At 43.4% G+C, this 19,456-nt stretch overlaps 4 non-coding genes across 4 annotated transcripts; all 4 read right to left on the bottom strand.

The window, feature by feature from the left end:
• Positions 1-13,261: 13,261 nt before the first annotated feature.
• Positions 13,262-13,343, bottom strand: trnal-aag (transfer RNA leucine (anticodon AAG)). The gene has a single exon. It is a non-coding gene; the product is annotated as a tRNA-Leu (tRNA).
• A 583-nt stretch (positions 13,344-13,926) lies between these two features.
• Positions 13,927-14,008, bottom strand: trnal-uag (transfer RNA leucine (anticodon UAG)). Its single transcript has one exon. It is a non-coding gene; the product is annotated as a tRNA-Leu (tRNA).
• An 872-nt stretch (positions 14,009-14,880) lies between these two features.
• Positions 14,881-14,962, bottom strand: trnal-aag (transfer RNA leucine (anticodon AAG)). Its single transcript has one exon. It is a non-coding gene; the product is annotated as a tRNA-Leu (tRNA).
• A 1,141-nt stretch (positions 14,963-16,103) lies between these two features.
• Positions 16,104-16,185, bottom strand: trnal-uaa (transfer RNA leucine (anticodon UAA)). Its single transcript has one exon. It is a non-coding gene; the product is annotated as a tRNA-Leu (tRNA).
• Positions 16,186-19,456: the final 3,271 nt, after the last annotated feature.

The following is a 19,456-nucleotide window of genomic DNA, read 5'->3' as shown; positions in this document are numbered from 1 at the left end:
GCAGTGTAGGAAGTACACTGACCGCCTGTTTGTTTGTCTGTCTGTCTTTTGTGAAAGAGAATAGGGGGTATTAAAATGTGCACAAAGTAAGGAAGGTAAAGTATAGATAAAGAACAAAAACATTTAAAATCCTTATAATAATTATTAGCTAAAGTTTTTTACATAAAAAGGTAAGAAAAGTTAAAAGAATTGAGTTAAAGAATGTAAAAGTATACACCAGAAGACTAAAATATAGAGAGAAGGGAGTTTTTGGCTCTCCCGGGCATTCTGCCAAGAGGTGCATTAACTAGTCATTAATCAGTGATAGTGCTGGGAAGCAGAGGACAGTGGAACCAATTAGTGAGAAATAGCAGCAGAAGCAGAAAAAAGTCCAGAATAAAGAATAAATAGAAAAAAGAAGTATAAAAATGTATTAGAAATTAATGGATAAAATAAAACTAACAAGTAAAAATCAAGTGAAAAACTGTGCTTACCAAAAAAACAAAGAACACTCCAAAGAATTGGTTTTGTCCACTATTTGGCCATTCGCCAGACTGCAAATACTGTGATCCAGATAGAGAAACCCAGCGTCTGTTGAAAGAGAATTAAGACTGAACATTGGGGCTTTCTACATACGTTTGATATTGAAGAAGGGATAGAAGTGTGTGAATAAAATTTTAAGCGCATGAATAGACGGATTGCAAATAAAGCAAAAAGATAAAGAGACGATAAACAGTCAGAAAAAGGTTTAAAGGAAAAAGTTTGAAGTCAAGGGAAAAACAAATGTGGGAGGGACTCAGTGAATACGGGAAAGAAAGGCATAGGAGAGCATTAGCTCACACCCTATGATATGACTGGTAAACAGCTCCCCCTGATGGAGGGCACTGTGAAGATCAAAGGCAACGTAACCCTCACAGATACGCAGGATGAGGAAGAAGAAAGAGAGGAGGAAGAAAGAGAAGACCACAGGAATACAGGTTATGACCACAAAATATTGGCAGATGCTGACATGTTTGAAGCATCATCTCCACTAAACAAGGGGCCATCAAGGCATGATGGAAGTCAAGGTAGCAGCTTGAATAGGAAACACCTTACTGAACGCAAGAACCCCACCCTGTCTAATCCATACCATTATGCAGCGAAAGCCCTGCAGAGTCTTGGGGAAAAACTGAACCAGGAAGTAGACACCAATCAGCTGTTCGAACAAGAATGTGATGAGCTGGAACAAGATATAAGGACAACAGAAGAACAAATCAATCACAGCTTTAAACGCTTACAGGAATCCCTGAAGAATGTCACGGGCTCAGAACAACACGTACCTCAAGAACACCAGAGACATCAGAACCGCCGAAAGCACAAGTCACGCTCACTCAGCCCAGCCAGACCTCGCAGGGAAGTCAAGAGTGTGACAGGGACCCTACTCCTTGAGGATATCTCGCCAGTTGCCCCACCAGCCACCCCATACAACCTAAGGGAACGGCACTAAAGAAACCAAGCATGTATAGGGGAGAAGAAGACTGGCATATGGAAAATCATAAGTTTTGCCCTATGATAAGTACATGCAAACAAGAGGAGGACCCACTGAAGGAAGAAACTGTGCAGTGCCCCATCCTAATTAAAGGTCAACAGGGACAGTATGTGCCGTGGGCGGGGCAGGATCTGGAAAGACTGATAGCCCACCTACCTGATTTACATGAAGGAGGTGGCAAGTGGATCAGATCGCTGGAAGAAGAGACAATGGGCAAGATTTTGGCCCTTGGAGATGTTAAGGCCCTGCTGGCTAAATGCGTGGGAGGAGCTAGGACTAATGAGATCTTACAGGACGCAGGACTACATCAGGCGATTGATTCACCTAGAATGGACGCCAGACCACTGGACCAATGCACACCAGCGATATGGCAAGTGCTGAGAAAATATTATCAGACCCAAATGGACCCAAAATCACTGAAAGGAGAGCCAATAGGAGACGGAGAAAACCCAATCACCTATGTCCAGAAACAAGCAAGGAAGTGGAAGCAAGAATTGGAGAGAGACCCCGAACATCACCCAGTAATAACAGCACTGTTCAGAACTGCCATTGTGGAAGCCATGCCTGCACCAGTGAAAGCCAAGTTAGAAGATGTGGTGGGACTGACCTCAAAGTCACCTAAATAATTTAGTGACCATGTGGCTCATGCAGTAGAACAACACAGAAAAAATGAGCAGAAGCTGAAAAACCAAGAAAGAGATCTTCAAAGAAAACTAACCCAGTTGCAGCTGGATGAATCAATCAACAAAAAGAAGAAAGTGCAAGCTGCGGTGAAGGAGACAGACGACCCGACTGCCATGATGGCGGCTGTCAACATACCAAGTCAAGCTCCCCAGACTGTCCAGCAAGCACCAAACAACATGAATCAGAATGTGCCCGTCAACACAGGAAACCCACAGCAACTGGCTGCACCAATTGTAATATACCTTCCTGAACATCAAGACAATAGAAATGGAACAATCCCAGGAAGAGGAAGAGGAAGAGGGAGACAATTTTACAACCAGCAAAGAAACCCTGACCAACCAAGCACCTGTTGGGGATGTAATCAGCCTGGACACACCAAGAGATTCTGCCCAGTTAACCCATGGCCCCAAGATGGGCCCCAGCTAAGACAGCCAGTGCAACAAGGAAATCAAAACTAGCAGTATCAGGTATCTGGCCCCGTCAACCCATGGCGTGGCCCGGACCAAGGATACTAGGGATGCCCAGAGAATCCTACGGGGAGGAGTCAGCTTCCAATGCTGTCATCAAATGCTGACCAAGAACCTATGCTGCGGGTTAAGATAGAGGACAAGATAACACCTATTATGCTTGATACAGGAGCAACATATACCTGCTTGAGCCCAATATGTAAAGACAGTAGGATTCTCGGGACTAACGCAGCTAATTCCAATGACAACTCCTGTCAGCATAAAAGTCAAAGAGTCTGAAATTAAAATTCCTGTGCTAGTATCAGACCAAACACCAGTCAATCTGTTGGGAAGAGATGCAATATGCAAGCTAAATTTACAGATATGGTGCACTCCCCAAGGGATATATATAGATAGTGCAGGTATAAAACAGATGATAGTAATGAGTGAAATGGATCAACAGGAACCACAAGCTAATGCATTTTGGATTGGGAATTTAGATGAGGGACTAAGACAAACACTGGATAGATAGGAAAAGTATATAAAAGAACAATTCCTGAAACCAACCTCACCAGAAACTGAATATCAGTCCTACAATGATATATGACCCCCTTAGGGATCCAGAACAGGAAAAAGAGTGGTTAGAGAAAACTGAGGGCCAGAAAGTGCATTTAAGATCACACCATATAATTATAGGACCAACAGGGGCAGCACTAAAAATTGAAGACAGTGACTTCACCAGAACATGGTTTAGGGTTGATAATTCAGTCCCACATGTGACGTTGTGCGTCATTGAAGGATGTCGGGCAAAAGATCTAGGTCCAATGATGTTAAAAGCTAAGGAAAAACGGTGGGAAGCCACTGAGAACCCCTTTATTTTACAAACACCAGATAAAACACACCTAAAGATTCTATGTGTAACTAATATGATAGGTACCCCAAAACTGGTTGTAGAAACAGAACAACAACATGACTCAATCTCTAAAATGAAGGAATTAATGATAGAAATGGAAGAAAGGGTGCCCCTACAGTTATGGTCTAAGCATGACACAGATGTAGGACTAGTCAAGTCAGCAAACCCTGTGAGAATTGCTATTAAACCAGGAGTCCAGCTGCCTAGGAAACAGCAATACCCACTGAAACGCGAAGCAATAGAAGGCATAAGAAAAACAATTGAAGGGTTAATAGAGGCAGGAGTACTAATTGAGACCGCTAGCTATTGCAACACTCCAATTTTACCAGTAGAAAAAGCCAATAAATCTAAGTGGAGACTAGTGCATGACCTAAGGGCAGTGAATGAAGTAGTGGAAGACTGGCCAGCTGAGGTGCCAAACCCACATACGCTTTTGACAAATGTTCCACCTGCTGCTAACTATTTCACTGTGATTGATCTGTGCTCTGCATTTTTCAGCATTCCTCTAGCAGAAGAAAGCAGAAACCTTTTTTCCTTCACTAACCAAGGTAAACAATACACATACACGAGAATGCCCCAAGGATTTAAACACTCACCTCATGTGTTTAACCAAGTTTTAAAACTTGATCTAGAAGACTGGATAGTACATTAATACAGTATGTGGATGATTTGTTGATCTGTTCAACAACGCTGGAACAGTGCCATCAGGACTCCATTAAAGTATTAACCAAATTAGCAGAAGGTGGCCATAAAGCCACAAAAGAGAAATTGCAATACTGCTTGCCTCAAGTAGAGTATCTGGGTCGATTAATTGCACATCAAACAAAGGCAATATCACCCAGCCAATTGGAAGGAATTAGTAAAGCACCCCAACCGCAAACTGTGGGTCAAATGATGACATTTTTGGGAATGACTGGTTTTAGTGCTGATTGGATAGAAGATTATGCAATCAAAACAGCTCCATTGCGGACCATTATGAGACAGGCTGGTCACCAAAATCTTAGAGCACCATTGAAATGGGATCCTGATGCACTGATAGCATTCAGCTCACTCAAAAAAGAATTACAAACAGCCCCATTATTAACGATTCCAAATTATGACAGAACTTTCCATTTGTATGTAGCAGACAGAAAAGAGGGCTTTGCTTCTGCTGTCCTGATGTAGGAGACATGCAGTGGGCGGAAGAAGCAACCCATTGCCCACTATAGCACCAAATTGGACAGTGTAGCCCAAGGCTACCCACCATGTTATCAACAAGGTCTAGCTGCAGTATACTTTGCTTTTGAGAAAGCCTCTGCTGTTACTATGGGCTATCCAGTCATCATCTATACCCATCATAAGATTGCTGAGTTATTGGAACAGGGACGTTTTGTTTTGACACAGGCCAGATGTTTGGCGTACTCCACATTGTTGACTTATCCTGATATAACAATCAAAAGATGTACCACAACAAACCCAGCTAACTTTGTCCCAGTAGAGGGGGAAGGAACACCTCATGAATGTGTTGCTGCCTCTCTAGCATTCACTCGTCTGAGACCAGATTTGGAATCAACACCAATTGTTGATGCAGACGTGTACTACTTTGTAGGGAGCTCATGCTTTAGAGATCACTCGGGTAATCATGCTGGTTTTGCTGTTGTACAACGAGATGGGGACAATTTTACTCCTGTGCTGACACAACGTTGTGAACAGCCTTGTTAAGCACAGTTGGCCGAACTAAAAGCCCTTACGGCAGCATGTCTGCTGGCCAAAAATAAAGCAGGCAACATTTATACGGATTCTGCCTACGCCCATGGGGTATGCCATCTTTTCGGTGCAGTATGGAAACAAAGAGGATTCAAAAAGAGTGATGGAACCCCAATCCAACATGGGGACCAAATTACTGCATTGATTAATGCTATGATGTTTCCAGCCAAATTGGCCATCGTCAAATGCCAGGCTCACAAGAAAGGAAATGATTTTGTTATCAAAGGCAATAACGCCGCAGATAGCCAAGCAAAATTGGCTTCTGGGTGTCAATCTGCTGTAATGGCACCATCCGTTTTGATCCAGCCCCTTCCTACTATAGAAAGTATTGCCCAAATGCAGTCCAGAGCTACACCACCTGAAATACACTTATGGCAACAAAGGGGGGCGACTAGAGATGCTAATAATATCTGGAGGTCTCATGAAGGTTTTATGATAGCCCCCACCCCATTGCTTAATATTCTTATACCTGACGCCCACAGTTTTGACCACTGTGGAAGGGGGGAGATTATGAGAAAGATAAAAAGACAAGGATTCTGGTCCCCATACTTACAAACAAGGGTAGATGAATTTCTGAGTGAATGTGAAATTTGCGCACAGAACAATGTAAGAAAAGGAACAACAACTCCAATAGGCTCTGTTCCAGTTCCAGAAGGACCCTTTAAGCATCTAGTAATGGATTATGTGGACATGATAAAAGCAGTAAGAGGAAAAAGGTACATGTTGGTCATTATAGACAGATTCAGTAGATGGGTGGAAGCAGAACCATCAGCAGAGCAAGGAGCACAGACAGTGATAAAATTTCTGACGAGAGAGGTCATACCAAGATTTGGTATCCCATCCCAGATCAGTTCAGACAATGGGTCTGCTTTTATTCAAAGAACGGTAAAGGCAGTAATACAACAGTTGAGGATCAAGCAGAGACTGGGGTGTGTCTACCATCCTGAGTCACAGGGACTTGAGGAACGGGTCAATGGGACTATTAAGGCCAAAATCAACAAAATTTGTGCGGACACTAAACTTAATTGGGTAGATGCGTTGCCACTCGCACTGATGAGCTATCGAATGCAAACCAACAGGATCACTAATCTGACCCCCCATGAAATGTTGACTGGGAGACCAATGCCTGTGCCTCATTTGAGAGGACCTTATGACGGGCCACCGTTAGAACAGTTACAATTGGAATTAAGGACATATATGAGACAATTGACTGCTATACATGAAGCTATTCATTCACAGGAACAAAACAGGGGACCCAGAGAAGAGGAAGAAGTTCCCTGTCTGGTGGTACCTGGAGACCAGGTATACCTAAGAGTCTTTAGGAGAAGGTGGAATGAGCCACGAAGAGAAGGACCTTATACTGTAGTAAGAGCAACCCCCACAGCAGTACAGGTAGAGGGCAGCACAACCTGGTATCATTTGAATCATTGCACCCGAGTCCCAAGGCTGAGACCTAGAAGGCAAGAGGAGGAAATAGATAGTCAGGAAGGGAGTCAAGAGGAGATAGCTCAAGATGCCCCAGAAGAGCAGGGAACTGAAAGTGAAGATATTAACATTGATGAACCTCATTCTAGGGAGACTGAACACGCTGAGCCAAGGGATGAAATGCCGGAGCGGAATGATGGACAGCCTTCAGAGGACCTGGAGCCTGAAGGAGAGAGAGCTCCTAGTATTGGTCTTTCTGGTGATACACCTCATGCAGCAGCTTCCCCAGACACAATGCCTCCAGGCGAACAATCCCCTGGAGAAGGACCCTCTGCTGATGAACCATACAACTTTGTCACACTCAACCTCCAAGACATCGGCATCCCAGGAATCGACCTCCCAGAAAATGACTTCCCAGACATTGACCTCCCAGAAATTAATCCCCCAGACACTGAATTACCAGACCTCTCAAGCTTTGAGTGGGATAAGTCACCCTAACCTGACTCAACCAACACAAGGTAACAAAGCACGCAGACATAATGTAAAAAGATCCCTGCAGAAAGCTATGACTATTCATGAAGATTATACCCAAACTGAAGTTGATTTGGAAGTAGAACTACAAAAAGAAAAACTGTTGGATGATGCCTATCATAATGAATGGTATAAATGGGCAGTGTATACTGTAAGACAGGTAAAACAAGGCACATGTGTATTATGCTCACCCTCACCTTTGAAGAAGTTAAGAATAGTACCAAACCAATATGACTACATGCAGTGTGCCAGATTTAATTCACAATATTGTAACAGAACTGGACATGTAATTCCATACTGTCCAGCTGAGTGCCTGGCCATGTTAGGGAACCACTATTATCAAAGATTTTATAACCAGGAGGGTTGGGGAAGTGCATGCAAGGAGCTTGACGTAAGAATAGATAAAGCCAATTAGGAGACCCCACAAAATTACATTCTGGATAAAACATTGGAGTATGAATGTTTTAACAAAACTATGGGCTATCGAAATGTAGGAACCTTTCAAGGTAAATGTGCTATAATTTGGCACCTGGATTATGAGATGTACAACGAGACAAACGTATATAAATCCTCTAGCTCAATATATGCCACAGCAACAATAAATAAAAACATGTCTGTAACAGGTGCTCATGAAAACTGCGAGAATGCTACCTTATCCTTTCCCCTGATTGGACCACTTGAAAATCAAACTGAAGCAGTAGCTGATTTCTTTTGGCTATGTGGGGGTAAACGACTAAGAGCCACCCTAGTTGATTGGAAAGGACTCTGTGCCAGGGTGAGGCTAGCTCAAGGAATAGGAATTGTAAACTGGGATCTCAATGAGGAAGAAACGATAGAAAAGTTGAGTAGACATAAGCACAGAGCTAAGAGAGCTTATACCCCAGATCCCAATGTTAAAATTGATGCAATTGGACAGCCTAGAGGAATACCACATGAATTTAAGGCTAGGGATGAAATAAAGTCAGGGTTTGAATCATTTCTTCTATGGGTACCTGTTAATAAGAATACTGAATGTATAAATTACATATACTACAATCAGCAAAGATTTATTAATTATACGGATGATGCACTTGAGGCGCTAGGCCAACAATTAAAAGCCACCAGCAAAATGACATGGCAAAATAGGCAAGCCCTGAATTGGTTATTGGCAGATAAAGGAGGAGTATGTGTAATGTTTGGGACTGACTGCTGCACCTTTATTCCTAATAACACAGCCCCCGATGGAACTTTCACTAGGGCTATGAAGAAACTGAAGGCGCTAAGACAAGAGGCTGCTGAAAATGCGGGAAGGGACAGAAATATTGGATACTGGTTTGATTCTTTGTTTGGAGCCTGGAAAGAGTGGCTGATTAAGGTGGGGATAATAATAGTTGTGGTTGTTGTTGTTGCTCTTCTGCTGTTCTGTTGCGTTATACCTTTTCTCAGATCCATGTTGGCCACTGCAGCTGCTCAGTCAATGACCCGAGCCAAGCAGATGATCAATGTGTCGGTTAACCGAGACAGAGTTGACATTGGATGCAACTCAGGAGTCTATCCTATTGGACCAGGCCTGGATGAGTTAGATGAGTTCTAATGAAAAAAGGTAAAAGGACTGGGGGTACCTGTTAATTTTGTTATAAGGTTTTTGACTTTGTTTTTTGACAAGAGAGGGAGTTAGAAAACTCTGTCTTTCTTTTTGGGGGTAAAAATAGGAAGCTTGTTAGAACATGCATGGGTAGAGTAGGGAGTTAGTAAGATGGGCAGTTATGCATTTATTTTAAGGGCCCCCGTCCTGTATATCCTATACTTATAATCATGTTAAGATATGTTTTTATATAATCACACTGCTGTCACAAATTTTAATGCAAGACTGAAGGGAAATAGAAGGTTTAAAACAGAACATTACCCGTGATATGAGGTGATGTAATTGTATGCAAAAGAAATGAGAGTGTTTTTGTTATTTTTAGATCACTTTATCCACCTTTTTACATATATGGGCATATTACAGTAACAAAACGAAGAAGCCTTGACATTGTGTGCATTTAGACTACTGGAACTGTTGTATATAAGATGTAAAAGAGGAATTATTTGCAAGCGCGGTCATCTACTGTTGTTTCAACAAAGGGCAGACTCAACTGGTGGTTTAAAAACCCGCTGTCTGCTCCAACACCAGATAGCGCCCTAGGCACTGCCAGGGCACCTCTGGCAACGGTGTAGCAACCCAGATAGCGCCACGGGCCACCAGGAAGCGCCTGCATGGTTCCTCTGGCATCGTGGGACAATTGTAACTTCGAGACTATACACTGTATGATGAATACACGGAATGTTTGAAGCTGCTTTGTCCATATAGAGAATGATGGTTTGACAGGAAGGCGAGATCTTTTACTCCACTCCAGACAAATGGGGGTGGAGATGTTTGGTCTCACTCTTCCTCCAGGGTGTACCTCTGTGATAACAGGTCTATTGGTAGAATGACTGGATGGTCTAAATGTATCATATTGGTAGGATATGAAAGAGACCTGCTCATGGAGATACATCCTGGGAAAATTGAAGGTGGGACTAGAGTTAGTCCCAAAGGGGGGATGTGTTGGAGAATTCTGTTACCCCTCCTCTATCTGATGCTCAAGTCTGAATGCTGTAATGCTGAGCAACAGTAGGCCATAGGTAGGGTGACCAGACGCCCCGTTTTTCCCGGGAGAGTCCCGTATTTCAACTCTAATTTTAGTGTCCCGACTTATTATGAAAAAATCATGTTTTGTCCCGTATTTCATCGTTAATATATATTTTAGGTTTTTTATTTTATTTTATTTTTTCCTGAGTGATAGCGCGAGTACTCTTCGAAATAGCCTAATAATAAAACTAGCAAATCACCTCATATATTTTCCTCATAGAGAAAACATTTTCCATCCAATAAGAGAAGGCAGAAGGACAATTCCATCCAATCACAATTCACTCAATCAACTTGCATTTAGTGAAGGCGGAATCCGACGTCACAGTTAAGTGTATACGAGACGAGAGCAAACGGATAAGCTTGACTCAGGTGCAAAGATGTCAAAGAAGCGTACATGTACATTTAATGAGGATCTTCAAAAAGAGTTTAAATTTCTCAAAAGAGAGTCACTATCAGAGGCAAGTAAATTAAGATGCAACATTTGCGGGGCTCGCTTTTCCATTGCTCACGGAGGCCGAGCCGACATTACGCAGCATATGCACACAAATAAGCACATGGACGCTGCTAAAAGTAAGTGTGCTACTCCAAGTGTCAGCGAATTTTTTGTGAAGCAAAGTTGCGAATCTGATAAAGTGCATGCAAGTGAAGGACTTTTTGCATACCATTCTGTTATTCATGGCCATAGTTTTCGGTCAGCTGACTGCACTGCAAAATTGATCAAGAAATTGTATGATCCGAAATTTTCTTCTGCTCGCACTAAATCTGAGGCTATAATATGCAACGTTCTTGGTCCTTTGTCAGAGGAAGAAGTTCAGCATGATTTGGACAAGTGCTCCTGTGTCACATTAACTGTGGATGCATCCAACCACAGAGACATTAAATTGTTTCCTGTGCTTGTGCGATACTTCAAGCCACTAGAGGGTGTAAAGGTCAAGATAATTGAATGTTCATCTCTGCCAGGTGAGACAACTGATTTGCAAACTGCCTACATTTCCCATGTCATTGAAAAACAAGGCCTTGATCAGAAAATAGTTGCACTTTGTGCTGATAACACTAACACAAACTTTGGTGGTGTTAAAAGAGCTGGTAAAGGCAATATCTGGAGAAAGCTGCAAATGCAGCTAGGAAGGGATATTCTGGGCATTGGCTGTAATGCACACATCATCCACAATACCCTGCAAACAGCAGTGGATTGCTTACCAATTGATTTGGAGTGTTTTGCTGTGAAGGTATACAAATACTTTCATATCTATACAGTGCGCGTAAGGGAGCTCAAGGAGTTTTGTGACTTTGTACAGCTGGACTATCAAAAATTACTGCAGCATGGCAGCACACGTTTCCTCTCTCTTGGTCCAGCTCTTGAATGAATTCTGCACCTTTTTGATGGTCTACGTGCATACTTTCTTTCTCAAGAAAAGTGGCCAAAGTTTCTAAAAGACACATTCAGCAGCCCTTGCACAAAACTTTGGCTTGGATTTGCACTTAAGCAAACTGCAGCTTTCCATCGTGCACTGGCGACAGTAGAGCAAGAAAATATATCTGCCACAGAAGTGGCTTTGCACATTTATGATCTGAGAAATGTCTTGCAGGCCAGGCTGGAGGAATCATTCATTCCCTCTGACATCAAAACACAGTTAGACACCCTTGTTGAAGCTGGTGACATAAAAGCTGATGATTTTTATTGTGCAGTGAGAAGCTTTTACTCAGCATCAGTGCATTACCTTGACAATTGGAGCTGCTCACTGGAGAATACAAGAGAACTAGAGTGGGTCCTACTGAGAAGTGTTCCAGAATGGAGAGACATTCAGAGCAGCCTCAGCAAGTTCTACTCAAGAATACCTGCTCTCACATCAGTTGCCGAAACCATGCTCTTTGATGAGTGGGCCTGTGCTAAAAACATTGTCACTTGTCACATCACTGAGTGGAACAAAAACAAGGTGGCTGTGTCTGATAGATGGACAGACGTGTTTAGTGAGATGGGGAGCAAGTCACTCAACTTTGGAGTCTTATCTTTGGCTGTGGAGTTTGTTTTATGCCTGCCTGGTACATCTGCACCTGTGGAGCGTGTGTTCTCGTTAATGAATGCATCATGGACGGATGAAAAATCTCGACTGAGTGTAACAACAATGAAGGCAATGCTTTTCGTACGAATTAATTTAGGACTGGACTGCTCCGCATTTTATGATAAACTCTTAAAAGACAAGCGCACGCTGGCAAAAATTGGTTCCAGTGAAAAATACAAAACAAGAACCATCTTGTTCCCACTGATCTGCAATTTTATGTAAGTCTACATTTATTTTTTTACATAGCTAACAATATTATTAAGTGTAAATACTTGTATGTGTGCAGTAGGTGTTGTAGGTCTGTGGGTTCTGTGTCTGTCCCGTATTCCACTCTGAGAAATCTGGTCACCCTAGCCATAGGGCAATGTAGAGTTGGAAAAGTACCTTTAATGCATAGATGACGTTGGTGCAAGGTACAGAAAAGTACTAAAAAACATATATGATGTAATATTTTTTTAAAAACTATACATGTGATACTCCGCCACCAATAGAAATAAGGCCTCGGAGCATGTGATCTTAATGGTGGCGTGATACCAAGGAGGAGCAATGTGTAAGAGATAACGGTACAAACACTAATTGGACACTGGCGATAAGAAAGATGTATAAAATCTATGTTTCAACCACTGTAAGATCAGATGATTCAGCTGACCATCTCACTTTGTTGAATTGCTCAATAAAGTTCTTCTTCTGAGACCTGGAACTTCGACTCTGAAAACTTTTTGAAGACTAACTCCTACTAGACTCTGAAAAACTACTGATCAGGACCAGAGACCAGCAATTAGCCACGACAGTAGCTGTCAGTTCACCAAAAACTCTCAGTCCTGCCGATCGACTGTCCTGCACAGAGCAGGATTGGGCACCCCTGTGTGCTATACATTATTATTATATTTAAAATCATTTTGGAAGTGTCATTATAATAATTGCAAGTTATTGTTGTCTCTGATTCAAGAGGATGCATATTTTCAGCTGCTTTTGCACCTTTTCAGAGCACACTTTAGGTGTCTGGCCCTCATTAAAACCTCTGCTGGCAGCAGTGGGATTCGAACCCACGCCCCCGAAGAGACTAAATCCAGCGCCTTAGACGCCTCGGCCACGCTTCTTTGGCCACTCTTGTGGGCCATTCTCTGGCCATTAAATTTCAGAAATAGAGAAATTGTTGGGTGTGGACCTTCATCGTCAGGCTCTGAAGCGCGCCGAGTTCGGCCAAGGAAAGCAAAATCTTGAGTTTTGAAGAGACTGGGAGCAAGCAGTGTCACTTCTCCAGTCTTTTCACAGGTGCCTTCTAAAATGCAGACTTGGCAGCGGTGGGATTTGAACCCACGCCCCCGAAGAGACTGGAGCCTTAATCCAGCGCCTTAGACCGCTCGGCCACGCTACCTTGTGAGAATGCCTTCCGTGGGCCATTTTCGCCATTTTTTTCTTTTAGTGTCTCACTTCATAGTTAAATCAGTTGAAATTCTTCATGCCTTGAAGGAGCTCCTGGACAGGTGAAAATGCCTACTAAGTGAGGGGAAACGGAGTTACACTCTTGGAGGCCCCCCTCCCTGCAGATTGCAATTCCATCTCTAATCAAACACAACTGAATTACCTAATCAAAGCATTTGGGCCAAGAGACTGGAGCCATGGGGCCTAAATCCAGTACCTTAGACCCCTCGGCAACGCTACCCCGGCTTGGCTACTCCAAAATGGCAGCCAGATGTGTCGCAGTTAAACTCAAAATCAAGAGGTAGCTGTCAGTTCACCAAAAACTCTCAGTCCTGCCGATCGACTGTCCTGCACAGAGCAGGATTGGGCAACCCTGTGTGCTATACATTATTATAATATTTAAATTCATTTTGGAAGTGTCATTATAATAATTGCAAGTTATTGTTGTCTCTGATTTTAGAGGGTGCATATTTTCAGCTGCTTTTGCACCTTTTCAGAGCACACTTTAGGTGTCTGGCCCTCATTAAAACCTCTGCTGGCAGCAGTGGGATTTGAACCCACGCCCCCGAAGAGACTGGAGCCTAAATCCAGCGCCTTAGACCCCTCGGCCATGCTACCCCGGCTTGGTTACTCTAGTGGGCCATTTTCTGCTCATTAAATTTCAGAAATAGAGAAATTGTTGGGTGTGGACCTTCATCGTCAGGCTCTGAAGCCCGCCGAGTTCGGCCAAGGAAAGCAAAAACGGCTGAGTTTTGAAGAGACTGGGAGCAAGCAGTGTCACTTCTCCAGTCTTTTCACAATTGCCTTCTAAAATGAACACTTGGCAGCGGTGGGATTTGAACTCATGTCCCCAAAGAGACTGGAGCCTTACTCCAGCGCATTAGAGCGCTCGGCCACGCTACCTTGTGAGAATGCCTTCTGTGGGCCATTTTCGCCAATTTTTTCTATTAGTGTCTCACTTCTCCATAGTTAAATCAGTTGAAATTCTTCATGCTTTGAAGGAGCTCCTCGACAGGTGGAAAGGCCTACTAAGTAGAGGGGGGATGCAGTTACACTCTTGGAGGCCCCCCTCTCTGCAGATTGCAATTCCATCTCTAATCAAACACAACTGAATTACCTAATCAAAGCATTTGGGCCAAGAGACTTGAGCCTGGGGCCTAAATCCAGTGCCTTAGACCCCTCGGCAACGCTACCCCGGCTTGGCTAGTCCAAAATGGCAGCCAGATGTGTCGCAGTTAAACTCAAAATCAAGAGGTAGCTGTCAGTTCACCAAAAACTCTCAGTCCTGCCGATCGACTGTCCTGCACAGAGCAGGATTGGACACCCCTGTGTGCTATACATTATTATTATATTTAAAATTCATTTTTGAAGTGTCATTATAATAATTGCAAGTTATTGTTGTCTCTGATTTTAGAGGGTGCATATTTTCAGCTGCTTTTGCACCTTTTCAGAGCACACTTTAGGTGTCTGGCCCTCATTAAAACCTCTGCTGGCAGCGGTGGGATTCGAACCCACGCCCCCGAAGAGACTGGAGCCTTAATCCAGCGCCTTAGACCGCTCGGCCACGCTACCTCGTGGGAATGCCTTCCGTGGGCCATTTTCGCCAATTTTTTCTTTTAGTGTCTCAATTCTCCATAGTTATATCAGTTGAAATTCTTCATGCCTTGAAGGAGCTCCTAGAAAGGTGGAAAGGCCTACTAAGTAGAGGGGGGATGCAGTTACACTCTTGGAGGCATCCCTCCCTGCTGATTGCAATTCCATCTCTAATCAAACACAACTGAATTACCTAATCAAAGCATTTGGGCCATACTCCAAAATGTCATCCAGATGTGTCGCAGACTTGAACCCACGCCCCCGAAGAGACTGGAGCCTAAATCCAGCGCCTTAGACCCCTCGGCCATGCTACCCCGGCTTGGTTACTCTAGTGGGCCATTTTCTGCCCATTAAATTTCAGAAATAGAGAAATTGTTGGGTGTGGACCTTCATCGTCAGGCTCTGAAGCCCGCCGAGTTCAGCCAAGGAAAGCAAAAACGGCTGAGTTTTGAAGAGACTGGGAGCAAGCAGTGTCACTTCTCCAGTCTTTTCACAATTGCCTTCTAAAATGAACACTTGGCAGCGGTTGGATTTGAATTTACGTCCCCGAAGAGACTGGAGCCTTAATCCAGCGCCTTAGAGCGCTCGGCCACGCTACCTTGTGAGAATGCCTTCTGTGGGCCATTTTCGCCAATTTTTTCTTTTAGTGTCTCACTTCTCCATAGTTAAATCAGTTGAAATTCTTCATGCCTTGAAGGAGCTCCTCGACAAGTGGAAAGGCCTACTAAGTAGAGGGGGGATGCAGTTACACTCTTGGAGGCCCCCCTCCCTGCAGATTGCAATTCCATCTCTAATCAAACACAACTGAATTACCTAATCAAAGCCTTTGGGCCATACTCCAAAATGGCAGCCAGATGTGTCGCAGTTAAACTCAAAATCAAGAGGTAGCTGTCAGTTCACCAAAAACTCTCAGTCCTGCCGATCGACTGTCCTGCACAGAGCAGGATTGGGCACCCCTGTGTGCTATACATTATTATTATATTTAAAATTCTTTTTTGAAGTGTCATTATAATAATTGCAAGTTATTGTTGTCTCTGATTTTAGAGGGTGCATATTTCCAGCTGCTTTTGCACCTTTTCAGAGCACACTTTAGGTGTCTGGCCCTAATTAAAACCTCTGCTGGCAGCGGTGGGATTCGAACCCACGCCCCCGAAGAGACTGGAGCTTAAATCCAGCACCTTTGACCCCTCGGCCACGCTACCCCGGCTTGGCTGCTCTAGTAGGCCATTTTCTGGCCATTAAATTTCAGAAATAGAGAAATTGTTGGGTGTGGACCTTCATCGTCATGCTCTGAAGCCCGCCGAGTTCGGCCAAGGAAAGCAAAAACGGCTGAGTTTTGAAGAGACTAGGAGCAAGCAGTGTCACTTCTCCAGTCTTTTCACAATTGCCTTCTAAAATGTAGACTTGGCAGTGGTGTGATTTGAACACACGTCCCCGAAGAGACTGGAGCCTTAATCCAGCGCCTTAGAGCGCTCGGCCACGGTACCTTGTGAGAATGCCTTCTGTGGGCCATTTTCACCAATTTTTTCTTTTAGTGTCTCACTTCTCCATAGTTAAATCAGTTGAAATTCTTCATGCTTTGAAGGAGCTCCTCGACAGGTGGAAAGGTCTACTAAGTAGAGGGGGGATGCAGTTACACTCTTGGAGGCCCCCCTCCCTGCAGATTGCAATTCCATCTCTAATCAAACACAACTGAATTACCTAATCAAAGCATTTGGGCCATACTCCAAAATGGCAGCCAGATGTGTCGCAGTTAAACTCAAAATCAAGAGGTAGCTGTCAGTTCACCAAAAACTCTCAGTCCTGCCGATCGACTGTCCTGCTATACATTATTATTATATTTAAATTCATTTTGGAAGTGTCATTATAATAATTGCAAGTTATTGTTGTCTCTGATTCAAGAGGGTGCATATTTTCAGCTGCTTTTGCACCTTTTCAGAGCACACTTTAGGTGTCGGGCCCTCATTAAAACCTCTGCTGGCAGCAGTGGGATTCGGACCCACGCCCCCGAAGAGACTGGAGCCTGGGGCCTAAATCCAGCGCCTTAGACCCCTCGGCAACGCTACCCTGGCTTGGCTACTCCAAAATGGCAGCCAGATGTGTCGCAGTTAAACTCAAAATCAAGAGGTAGCTGTCAGTTCACCAACAAGTCTCATTCCTGCCGATCGACTGTCCTGCACAGAGCAGGATTGGGCACCCCTGTGTGCTATACATTATTATTATATTTAAAAATCATTTTTGAAGTGTCATTATAATAATTGCAAGTTATTGTTGTCTCTGATTTTAGAGCGTGCATATTTTCAGCCGCTTTTGCACCTTTTCAGAGCACACTTTAGGTGTCTGGCCCTCATTAACACCTCTGCTGGCAGCGGTGGGATTCGAAACGACACCCCCGAAGAGACTGGAGCCTAATTCCAGCGCCTTAGACACCTCAGCCACGCTACCCCGGTTTGGCCACTCTAGTGGGCCATTCTCTGGCCATTAAATTTCAGAAATAGAGAAATTGTTGGGTGTGGACCTTCATCGTCAGGCTCTGAAGCCCGCCGAGTTCGGCCAAGGAAAGCAAAAACGGCTGAGTTTTGAAGAGACTGGGAGCAAGCAGTGTCACTTCTCCAGTCTTTTCACAGGTGCCTTCTAAAATGCATTCTTGGCAGCGGTGGGATTTGAACCCATGCCCCCGAAGAGACTGGAGCCTTAATCCAGCGCCTTAGACCGCTCGATCACACTACCTTGTAAGAATGCCTTCTGTGGGCCATTTTCGCCAATTTTTTCTTTTAGTGTCTCACTTCTCCATAGTTAAATCAGTTGAAATTCTTCATACCTTGAAGGAGCTCCTCGACAGGTGGAAAGGCCTACTAAGTAGAGGGGGGACGCAGTTACACTCTTGCAGGCCCCCCTCCCTGAAGATTGCAATACCATCTTTAATCAAACACAACTGAATTACCTAATCAAAGCCTTTGGGCCATACTCCAAAATGGCAGCCAGATGTGTCGCAGTTCAACTCAAAATCAAGAGGTAGCTGTCAGTTCACCAAAAACTCCCAATGAGTCAAATTTGCAAACTCCATTATTAAAAACCAGGGGTGCCCAGTCCTGCCGATAGACTGTACTGCACAGAGTAGGATTGGGCACCCCTGTGTGCTATACATTATTATTAGGGGCCAAGCCCCGAAGGGGCTGAGCCACCTATTGTATCTGTTAGTTAGGGGCCAAGCCCCGAAGGGGCTGAGCCACTTATTGTATCTGTTAGTTAGGGGCCAAGCCCCGAAGGGCAAGGCACCTATTGTATCTGTTAGTTTTCTTATTATTATTATTATTAGGGGCCAAGCCCGAAGGGCAAGGCACCTATTGTATCTGTTAGTTTTCTTATTATTATTATTGTTATTATTTTTATTATTATTATTATTATTATTATTCCGCAAATGGGAGTCTATGGCAGCCCTATGAACCGTAAGTAGGAAAATGATGAAATTTGGCACACTTGTAGTGATGCTAATGAATAGTAATTGGACCAATTTTTGACCCTCTAGAACCAACTCTATAGCGCCACCACCAGTTCTACAATTTAACATCGAAATGGTTATAACTTTTGAACCCTTTGATCTAGAGACATGAAACTTAGTCTACCTGATTCCACTCATCATGCTGATCACAACCAATCCCTTATATTAAGACCCCGCCCATTACAGTAGTGGCCATTTTGAAATGTACAGTATTCAGTTTTTTGTCCAATTTTTGTCCAATTTTGTCCAAACATGTGCTCAAATAATCTTCGGACTGAGCCGCATAAAAGTGCTGTTCCCGATTTTTTTTATTAATCTTTGTTCAAAAGTTATGGTGTTGCAAACTTAACGAGGTCCACCCAAAATTGGCTAAGAGGCTGTATCTCGGCCAAAGTTTGATCAATCGAAACGAAAATTGGTACACTTCATCGTAAGCATGTGTTGAGGTTCCATGCCAACGTTGGGAACAGCGCCACCTACGGGTGATGAGATATGCAAAATTGCTATTTTGGACAATAACTTTTGAACACTTTGTCAGAAAATCATAATTGTGGTATCTATGGATTCCTTGCGTCATGCCGAATCCGTGGATATCAATTTTGCCATGGTGGGATGTACCCCGTGTCCGCCATTTTGAATTTTGTCATAATTTGCAATATCTTTTAAACTATTTGAAATTTCTTCACCAAATTTGGTATGGATCACCATTAGCATGGCCCGGAGGGACCTGAGAAGTTTGATCACAGCGCCACCTAGTGTTCCAGAGATATCAGTGTTTTTTTAAAAAACGCTTATAACTTTTGCTATCATTGCTTGAAATTTGATTTCTTTATGTCAATATATTCCTTGGGTTATATCAATTTCAACGATATCTCATATGTTATTTTTCAACAATGTGACTGGTCGCCATATTGGAGCGAATGTAAAACAGTTTTTTCGCTACTTCTCCTTCAGAATTTGTCCAAAATTGT

The sequence above is a fragment of the Siphateles boraxobius genome, unplaced genomic scaffold (genome assembly GCF_051911475.1).
Source record: "Siphateles boraxobius isolate OS27281-9 unplaced genomic scaffold, OSU_SipBor_1 12, whole genome shotgun sequence".
NCBI lineage: Eukaryota > Metazoa > Chordata > Actinopteri > Cypriniformes > Leuciscidae > Siphateles > Siphateles boraxobius.
This window is presented reverse-complemented; position numbering and strand designations above follow the sequence as displayed.